Source organism: Carcharhinus amblyrhynchos, chromosome 11 (genome assembly GCF_965287045.1).
Source record: "Carcharhinus amblyrhynchos chromosome 11, sCarAmb.v2.hapA, whole genome shotgun sequence".
Lineage (NCBI taxonomy): Eukaryota > Metazoa > Chordata > Chondrichthyes > Carcharhiniformes > Carcharhinidae > Carcharhinus > Carcharhinus amblyrhynchos.
In genome coordinates, this window is record NC_137334.1 from 46,903,257 (window position 1) to 46,912,418 (window position 9,162).

At 45.1% G+C, this 9,162-nt stretch overlaps 1 protein-coding gene across 2 annotated transcripts in view; it reads right to left on the reverse strand.

Moving 5' to 3' along the window:
* The window catches only part of LOC145350100 (cytoplasmic dynein 1 intermediate chain 2-like), an 88,497-nt gene extending 81,264 nt beyond the window's left edge, over positions 1–7,233 (reverse strand). For both annotated transcript variants that reach the window (XM_080199005.1, XM_080199002.1), the window contains exon 1: positions 7,164–7,233. The gene's annotated coding sequence lies outside the window, so the exon portion shown is untranslated. The remainder of the gene's footprint in view (positions 1–7,163) is intronic.
* Positions 7,234–9,162: the final 1,929 nt, after the last annotated feature.

Genomic DNA, 9,162 nt, shown 5'->3' on the forward strand with positions numbered 1-9,162 from the left:
TCAAGGTTTGCAGTCTATTTTCAGTGCCTGGTTTTCAAGTCAAATTATATCAGTGAACTTACTGAAATCCAAATACACCATACTCATTGCTTTCCCTATCCATCTTCTCTGTCACACCATCAAAGAAAACTGGTCATTAAGATTGGACGAAGGGTCGCCCAGACTCAAAACATTCGTTCTATTCTCTCCCTGAAGATGCTGTCATACATGCTGAGATTTTCCAGCATTTTCTGTTTTTGTTGCATTAATATTGGCATGATATACCCCTCCAGGAACCTGTTTTGGCTTTTATTTTATTCTTATCCAGGTGTTCCTACAATGTTAAACACAATGAAAATTAAACTCAGCAGCGTCCTCTGTCACATTTGCTTTTCTTAAAAAAAAATGGACCAGCACTTGTCTTTTTCCAGTTTCCAGTCAACTCTACATTATTCAATGATTTCTAAAAGATTAGCAATATTGCTCCTACCATTTTCTCTCTAATTTCCTTAACAATCATTGGAAATATTTTATAGGCTTCTGAGGTTTAGTCAACTTAAGCCTGCACAGATATTCTACAACTATGCTGGTAGTAAAAAGGATAGTGTCACAACTTACCTGATGGCCCCTTTCCAGATTTTACCTGTTCTTCTCCTTTGTAAAAATGAGGGAAAAAATACGTAGCATCTTTACAACCTCTATAACATTAGTTGTAATGCCCTCACTCAATCCCACTTTAAATGGCTAGATTCCACTTCTTGTTTTCTTAGAATCCTACAGTAGGATTTGCCCCATTGAGTCTGTACTGACTCCCTTTGATAGAGTACCTTACCCAGGCCCTTTCCACTAGCCTATCCCCGTAACCCCACACATTTATCATGGCTAATCCATCTAATCTACAAACCTTAGGACACTAAGGGGCAATTTATCATGGTTAATCCAACTATCCTGCAAATCTTTGGACTTTGAGAGAAAACTGGAGCACACGGAGGAAACCCACAAAAACATGGACAGAACGTGCAACTCCACACAGTCATTCAAGGCCGGAATCGGACCCGGGTGCTGTGAGGCAGCAGTGCTAATCACACTGCCACCATGCCGCTCCATGGGCCCATCTCTTAATATAATTGAAAACAATTTGTAAATTCAAAAAGGTAATTGCCATTTTGATGCTCTTTTCACGCTCTGGGCATGCCTTTTGATACTGAACCTATCTTAATGTTATGCTTCATGGCTTAGATGCTTTTTTCCCCTTGTTCCTGCAGCATTTGCAATGAAAGATGTAGTCATGGAAAAAAAATAATTTTAACCACACATTGGAGAAACATGTGAAGTGACGCAAGTACCAATAGTGAATATATTCTTGTATTCCTACTATTAAAAGAGATAAATGCGAGGTGATACAGATTGAAATAGCACAGGACTTACTCAGTTAATGGTAGGGTGTTGGGGAGGGTCATATAACAAAGAGATCTCGGGCTTCAGGTTCATAGCTCCTTAAAAGAGCAGTCACAAGTGGATAGAGTATTGAAGGCGGCATTCGGCACACTTGGTTTCATTGGTTAGAACATTGAATACAGGAGATGGGATGTCTTGTTGAAATTGTACAAGACATTGGTAATGCCTCACTTGCAATACTGTTTATAGTTCTGGTCACCCGATTATAGAAAGGATATTAAACTAGAAAGAGTGCAAAAAAGATAACATGACGCTATCAGGACTTGATGTTTTGAGTTACAAGGAGAGACTGGATAGATAGAATGGGACTCTTTCCCCTGGAGTGTAGGAGGCTTAGGGATAATCTTACAGAGGTCTATAAATTAATGAGGGGCATAAATCATCTAGGTGGTTGACACTTTTCCCAAAGGTAGGGGAGTCTAAAACTAGACGGCATATGTTTACGGTGAGAGGGAAAAGATACAAAAGGATCCAGAGGGACAATTCTTTCACACAGAAGGTGGTAAGTGTCTAGAATGAGCTGCCAAAAGTAGTAGTAGAGGCGGATACAATTTTGTCTTTTAAAAAGCATTTAGCCAGTTACATGGTGAGGTGAATATAGAGAGATATAGGCTAAACGCGGGCATTTGGGACTAGCTTAGTGGTTAAAAAAGGGTGGCATGGACAAGTTGGACCAAAAGCCTGTTTCCATGCTGTAAACCTCTACGACGCTTTGAGTGAAGTATAACACTGTCTTAGCGGTACAGTAGGAGTGGAAATTGCAAGACAAATCATAACCAGCCATCCTGGTTTCTTGAAGTCTTAGTAGCCAATACTAAAGCACTGACACAGGCCTGTGAGCAGTTCACTCAATCAGTTCACTAGATTTCCAGAAGGCATTTGATAAGGTGCCTCAAAAGTTTGCTACAGAAGGTTAGGGTGCACGGAGTTGGGGGTAAGGTGTTAGCGTGGATAGAGGATTGGCTGTCTAATAGGAAGCAGAGAGTTGGTATCAATGAGTGCTATTCTGGTTGGCAGTTGGTGACTAGTGGAGTGCTGAGGCCTCAACTATTTACCATTTAAATAGATGATCTAGAGGAGGGGCCTGAGTGTAAGGTGACAAAATTTGCTGATGACACGAAGATGAGCGGTAAAGCAAATTGCGTAGATGGTGTGGAAAGTCTGCAGAGAGATCTGGATAGGCTGAGCGAGTGGGCAAGGACCTGGCAGATGGAGCATAATGTTAGCAAGCGTGAGCTTATCTACTTTGGTAGAAATAATAGTAGGAGGGATTATTATTTAAAAGGCGAAAAGCTGCAGCGTGCTACGGTGCAGAGGGACCTGGGGGTCCTTTTGCACGAGTCGCAAAATTCCAGTCTGTAGGTGCAGCAGTGACCAAGAAGGCAAATGGAATGTTGGCCTTTATAGTGAGGGGGATAGAATATAAAAGTAGGGAGGTCTTGCTGCAACTTACAGGGTGCTGGTGAGGCCGCAGCTGGAGTACTGAGTGCAGTTTTGGTTGCCGCACTTGCGGAAGGATATATTGGCCTTGGAGGGAGTGCAGAGGTTCACTAGGCTGACAGTGGAGATGAGGGGGTTGGACTATGAAGAGAGACTAAATAGACTGGGTCTGTACTCGTTGGAGTTTAGAAGGATGAGGGGGGATCTTATAGAGACGTATAAGATAATGAAGGGGATGGATAGGGTAGAGGTAGAGAGATTCTTCTAGAGGGCACAGCCTCAAGATGGGGGTGGGGGGGAAAGAGGACCTTCTTCACTCAAAGGGTGGTGAATATCTGGAATTCTCTGCCCGTTGAAGTGGTGGAGGCTACCTCGCTAAATATATTTAAGTCACGGGTAGATAGGTTTTTGATAGACAGGGGAATTAAGGGTTATGGGGAGAAAGCGGGAAAGTAGAACTGATCAACTTCAGATCAGCCATGATCTTATTGAATGGCGGGGCAGGCTCGAAGGGCTAGATGGCCCACTCCTGCTCCTATTTCTTATGTTCTTATGTTCACTCATTACTTCTGATGCCATATACTCGCCACCAAAACGGCCACCTATCGCCACTTGCTATAATATTAGTTTTTTCCCCTCTGGTTTAGAAAGCATCACTCCCCAATCAAAAACACTGGGGCACTTAGAAACATACGCACTATGTTTCTATATGGGATATTTTGCTTTTTTACTCCCAGACATCATTTGTCTACCAAAAAGATTGACGTAATTTGTCTGACCAATACACTAGGCAGACAATTTCTCCCAGGCCTCAGCCAACAAAATTCTTGAACTGGACATGAAGCACATTCAATCTTCTTTAAACAAGTACATAGTCCCCAATTAATTCCTCACCAAGAGTCCCAGTAGATATTAAACATCAAAATATATTAAACTTGAAAGACCCTGCATATCACAATACTACCTAATGCTAGGTGAAACAGCTGAATTGAGGAACTTTCCAAAGGTGACGGAACGGTGCACAGTAGTTTTAAAGAAAGGCTACTTCCTACCCCCTCAACTCTATTTCCACTAAACTGCTAAATACCCAACACTCTTTGCTGACCCCATGTTTGCTGTTATTGTTAATGGCTCTCACTTTCTTCAGCTCCTGTCCCTTTCTATTAAATCTACCATCCACACCAAAAAAAACCTACATTTGACCTCTCCCCCAACTATCCTTGAAAGCCACACCCATCTTCAACCTCCTGTTTTTTTTCAATGTGCTTCAAAGCATTGTCACCTCCCAAACCCATGCCCATCTTTCCCAGAACTCCATGTTTGAATCCTTCCAATCAGGTTTCTAGGCTGCCACTGTACTGAGACAACTCTTGTGAAAGTAACAAATGTGATAGTGACAAAAGTAAGCTATCCCTTCTTGACCTGTCTGCAGGCTTTGAAATGATTGAAAACAACACCATACTCTTCCAGCACCTCTCTGATAATGTTGATTTGATGCTGAAGCCCTCATCCATGTCTTTGTTGTCTCTAAACCTGGTTATTCCAATGAACTCCTGGCTAGTCTCCCATTTTCCACCCTCCAGTTTTTGATAAGAGAGGGGATTAAGGGTTATGGGGAGAGGGCCGGAAAGTGGAACTGAGCCACGACAGATCAGCCATGATCTTATTGAATGGCGGGACAGGCTCGAAGGGCCAGATGGCCTACTCCTGCTCCTATTTCTTATGTTCTTATGTTAAGTTCAACCAAAGTTCTGCAGTCACGCCTTCATTCACACCAAGCCCTTTCATCCATTACCTCTGTGCTTACCGACCGCCACTGCCTCTCAGACAAGCAATGCCTTGATTTTAAAATTCCCAGCCTTATTTTCAAATCCTTCCCATGCCCTCACAATTGCCTATCACTGTAATTGCCTCCAGTCCCACAATCCTCAATCTCTGTGCACAGCTATTCCTGGCCTCTTGAACATCCCCATTTAATCACTTCACCACTGGTGGGAGTGGGGAGCAGTTTAGATCAGAGTTGAGGAGGAACTTCTTCACTCAAAGGGTGGTGAATCTCTGGAATTCTCTGCCTGTTGAAGTGGTGGAGGCTACCTCACTAAATATATTTAAATCACAGGTAGATAGGTTTTTGATAGACAGGGGAATTAAGGGTTATGGGGAGAAAGCAGGAAAGTGGAACTGATCCACTTCAGATCAGCCATGATCTTACTGAATGGCAGGGCAGGCTCGAAGGGCTAGACAGCCTACTCCTACTCCTATTTCTTATGTTCTTATGTTTTTCTTCCTCCAGAGCTGCTTGTCTTATCTATTAAGTGTTTCCAGCATTTCGTTTATAAACTCAGTTTTTTTTGGTTGACTTCTATTTTTGTCATTATTGATAAAAGAAATCTATGATGTTGTGAAAAAACAAAGGAGAACTGACCAAATCTCTGGTACCAATATGCTATCTTGCACTGAAAAATCCATTACCTCAAGTTCTGCTGACCTATATCAACTCTTCATTCTCACATCAAAACCTTTGCCCTCATCTTTAAATCTTTCCAGAGCCTTCACCCTATCTTTGCAATTTCCTTCAAACACAAGGTTCTGTTGAATTTAGTTTTGTGTGCATCTCCTCCCTCCCCACCCATTCATTAATCATGATTTGGAGATGCTGGCATTGAGACTGGGGTGGCCACAGTAAGAAGTCTCACAACACCAAGTTAAAGTCCAACAGGTTTATCTGGTATCACGAGCTTTCGGAGCGCTGCTTCTTCATCAGGTGAGTGTATCACCAATTAACCTGGTATTGTGAGACTTCTTACCATGCCCATTCATTAGTAGTGAAGCCTTCAAACTGCCTCTCTCCACCATTCTCTCCCTGTTCTACAAACTCTGAAAGTCCATTAAAATTATTACTCAAAATAAAAGTGGAAACTTTTAAGTACATGCAACTCCTTCCACCAAGTTTCCCGTCACCCCTTTTAATTTTACCTTTCTCAATTCAATGCCCACTTTAATTACACCAACATATGAAGGACCTTGAGATTTTTATGTTAAAAGCTGCCATGGAAATACATTACTGTGATTTAACTTTAATTCTCAAATGAGGTCTGTGAGCTTTCCTTTGACAAAGTATACTGTCAGATTGATCATAAGCAAGATGCCAGGAACAAGACTAAAAACGATCGTTTAAAGCTTTTCCAAAATTAACTGGAGAACGGAGTAGCTCATCCATGGCCTAATGTGAAATTGTGCGGCAACGATCACGGACCTTAAGGCAGCGACAACAATTTATTTATACATTGCCTTTGAAGTAATGGAACGTCCCAAGGTACTTCGCAAGAGTTATTATGAAACAAAGTATGACACACAAGAAAATATTGGTTAGATGACCAAACGGTTAATTGGAGAAGCTGGTTGCAAGAATTGATCAAAGGTGGCACAGAAACGAAGCCGGGCACTGAGTTATAAAGCAGCAAGGAGAGGGGCACCGCGCCCTCCCAGGCTCCAGGGAAATCCAATTGCCGGCTGCGGCCTGTCAGCGCCGACACCCTGACCCGCAATACAGCCCCGCTCCCCAATGAAAGGTGTAGCCGACAGGCCTGCTCCCGGAGTCACAGCCTGGAGCTGCCGGGATCCAGTCCCTCTCCCCGGGAAAGGACCCTCCCCCCGGGATCACTGACCGGGATCGAGCCCCCCCTCCCCCCGGGATCACTGACCGGGATCGAGCCCCCCCTCCCCCCGGGATCACTGACCGGGATCGAGCCCCCCCTCCCCCCGGGATCACTGACCGGGATCGAGCCCCCCCTCCCCCCGGGATCACTGACCGGGATCGAGCCCCCCCCCTCCCCCCGGGATCACTGACCGGGATCGAGCCCCCCCCCTCCCCCCGGGATCACTGACCGGGATCGAGCCCCCCCTCCCCCCGGGATCACTGACCGGGATCGAGCCCCCCCTCCCCCCGGGATCACTGACCGGGATCGAGCCCCCCCCTCCCCCCGGGATCACTGACCGGGATCGAGCCCCCCCTCCCCCCGGGATCACTGACCGGGATCGAGCCCCCCCTCCCCCCGGGATCACTGACCGGGATCGAGCCCCCCCTCCCCCCGGGATCACTGACCGGGATCGAGCCCCCCCCTCCCCCCGGGATCACTGACCGGGATCGAGCCCCCCCTCCCCCCGGGATCACTGACCGGGATCGAGCCCCCCCTCCCCCCGGGATCACTGACCGGGATCGAGCCCCCCCTCCCCCCGGGATCACTGACCGGGATCGAGCCCCCCCTCCCCCCGGGATCACTGACCTGAACGATGCTGTCGGCCCCGGGCACCGCCTCAACCCTGACAACCAAACAAGATGGAGCCGGAACCGGAACTCCAGCCGTCACTTCCGGCCAGCTGAGGGAGAGCCGGAGCGGAAAGTTATTAAACCCCAATTATAAAACCAGAGAGGGAGAGGGAGAGCACAAACCAGCACAGATATAAAACCAGCGCACAGAATCACTTTAACTATTGCTTCGATTGCTGATAGCTCACATATTTCTTTAATTTTATATTCACCATCAAGAATGCTGACATAATCAGCCCATGAAGTTCCTGCATCCTTGAAACAGCTACCCATCTAGAATATTCTATAAATCTGATAATGTTCTGAAACATTTTATTGCGATTCGCCATCATAGAATCCCTGTAGTGCAGAAGGAGGCCATTCGGCCCATCGATTCTGCACAGACCACAATCTCACCCAGGTCCTATTCCAGTAAACCCACATATTTACCTGCTAATCCCCCGACACTAGGATCAATTTAGCATAGCCAATCAATCTAACCCGCATATCTTTGGTCTGTGGGAGGAAATCAGATCACCTGGAAGAAACCCATGCAGACAAGGGGAGAATGTGCAAACTCCACACAGAAGACAGTTACCCAAGGTCAGAATTGAGGCCAGGTCCCTGGCACTGTGGGGCAGCAGTGCTAACCACTGTACCACCAAAGCACCCCTTATCAGTCTTAACCAGTCTTAGCAGTTTGGTTTCCGTGCTGCTTTTCACACAGAGTTCCAACATTCAGTAACCACAATGGTGATAGCTTTTTCTCTCCTTGGCATTTGAAATGATTATCACTATTCTCCTCCACGACCCTCTCCTCTGTGACACTACACTCGATGTTTTTCATTGCTTCATTCCTGTTCACATCTTCTGCTCTTTCCACTTTGTTTCACCGTGAAAAATCCCTGCTCTCTACTCTGCCTACACCCATATTGTATTCACTCTATGAATTCTCCCTAAACTCCTCTCCCTTGTTAAACCTCCCCTAGCATGAAAATCTCACTATTGATTGGCTGTAGATGCAACCTAAGTCCATCTATATAGATAAAAGCAAAATACTGCGGATGCTGGAATCTGAAACAAAAACGGAAAATGCTGGAAAATCTCAGCAGGTCTGGCAGCATCTTTGGGGAGAGAATGGAGCAAACATTTCCACAGTTCATATATCTTCAAATCAACCTCTCTCTCTATGTGCCTTAACAGTACAGGTAATAAATGAAGAATATTTAATTTTAAGATCAGACGTAATTATGCGGAACTAGATGTTGGCTTAGAAATTCAGGAACTCCAAACAGATTCCAGTATAGCCTCCAATATGGTGGGGAGGAGGCACATGCTCATTATGGGTAACCCACCATATTGGTAAAAGCCAAAAATCATCACAGCCTTCTTGATTTCATTTAATCACACATTGTTGGCATCACTGTTAGCTTCTTCTCTTCCTCCTCACAGGTGAGTTCCTCGGGGTTAGATGACAACAGCTCACTAGTTGGAAAATAATGAGACCCAAGGCCCAATATCAGGGCCTCAGGTCTTACCATATAGTCAGAGAGATAGTTACTGTGTCGCACTGGCCCAAGTATGTCACAGAATTCTAGCCTGTGGGTTCCACTGCCTGCAGAATATCATTTCCTTGTTCATCTATTTCGCTCCACTTCTCTGATATGGCAATGTATGCACTTCACCTGAAACTGATAAAGGGTGATAGAGAAAAATCTCTCTGTGTCCTGAGAGGAGAAATTTGCACAGCGACAACATTCTAGGCTCCCTACCAAATTTACCAAGTCTTCTTCTGGAACCACGTTGAATATATTTGCAGCGAATATAGTGCTTGAGGTACATTCGTAGAAATTGAGGCTGCGTCAATTACTGTGTGAAACAGGCCTGCTTTCAAGAAAGCTTCCTGATATGCATTCCTTTGTCACCAATTCCAAAAATAGAGCTGTTATATGATTTGTGAAAAGAAAGAGTGGTTA